The following is a 1420-nucleotide window of genomic DNA, read 5'->3' as shown; positions in this document are numbered from 1 at the left end:
TAGAAAGAAGGATAAAACACAAACAATGCAAACATTGAATGATTTCCCAAGTCGTGGGACATGACAGGGCGTGGGGTATGGTTGTGCACAAGAAGATCAAAAATGATAAAATTGCTAAAAAAAAGTAAATTCCGGCTGTGATTAAGTCAGCACAGCTGTATGTATGGGGCTACAGACAGGTCATGGTGCCCGAGCTCACCCGTCCTTTGCTGCAAGCATCAGTACTGGGCATGTTATGTCAGCATCAGACCCATACAATGAGGCAATGGAAGAAGGGGCCCTGGTTTGAGGGTTCATGTTTTCTTATATCTTATGTGGACTGCCGGGCTCAAGCGTCACTTACTAGGGATGGTGCAGGATGCACTATGGTAAGAAGACAGGCCGGCAGAGTGATGTGCAACATTCAGCTGGGAAACCTCAGATCCCAGCAATGATATGATGTGGATGTGACAGGTACCATCAAACTAAACATTATACAGCAAAAGTAAGTAGCCCCCTTTGCAGTGATGGAATTTCCTAATAGTAGTGGCCTCTTTCAGCAGGATAATGCCCGTACCACGCTGCAAAAACTTCATGTCACGTTGTGACGTCTACAGTAAGGAAGGGGGGGCCTAAAACTGTCCCTGTAACTGGGACCCTAACTTTCCCTGTCCCGGAGGTACTCTTGAAGGTAGAAGTCTCCAACCTTACTATGCTCCTGTTAAACTCTGTTCTGTCTCCTCCTCCACTCTGGGACAGAAATGTAAGGTAAACAGGACACAAAGACCAAACAGGGATAACAGTTAGGCTAGGTTCAGATTGCGTTAGTGCAATCCGTTTAGCGCTAGCGGATTGCGCTAACGCAATGTCTTTTTCGGGGCCGCGTTTAGGGGTCGCGTTAACGTCCCCGCTCTCGCAGATCCCCGATCTGCGAGAGCGGGGAACGGACCTCTGGCGCGCCGCGAACGCTGCAAGCAGCGTCCGAGGCGCGCTACAAAAGACCGGCACATCGCTAGCGCGTGCCGAAAATGACACGCGCTAGCAATGCGCTTTAACATTGCCGGCAATGGGAGCGCTAACGGACGCGGTGCACGGCGTTAATTTCGCCGTGCAACGCTGTCCGTTCGCGCTCTCCCATTAACGCAATGGGAACCTAGCCTAAGCAACAGAAATACAAACACTCACCAAAGGTAAAGAGGCATATAGGGAAGAATAGGAATGTACCAACCAAATGGGAATAGGACAATGAGGAAAGCATACACCCAAAAACAGCATGCAACAATCTCCAGCAGCAACAACGATCTACAACTCAGCACAGAGTCTCCAAGGAGCTAGGAAGGAAAGATTTCACTGGCAATGCAGAGAAGGTCTGGCCAGGTTTAACAGGGAGAGGCAATGACCAGATCAGAAGCAGCTGAAAATGGAGCTTGCAAGTTTCTGA

The sequence above is a fragment of the Ranitomeya variabilis genome, chromosome 7 (assembly GCF_051348905.1).
Source record: "Ranitomeya variabilis isolate aRanVar5 chromosome 7, aRanVar5.hap1, whole genome shotgun sequence".
Taxonomy (NCBI): Eukaryota; Metazoa; Chordata; class Amphibia; order Anura; family Dendrobatidae; genus Ranitomeya; species Ranitomeya variabilis.
Note: the sequence above shows the minus strand (reverse complement) of the source record.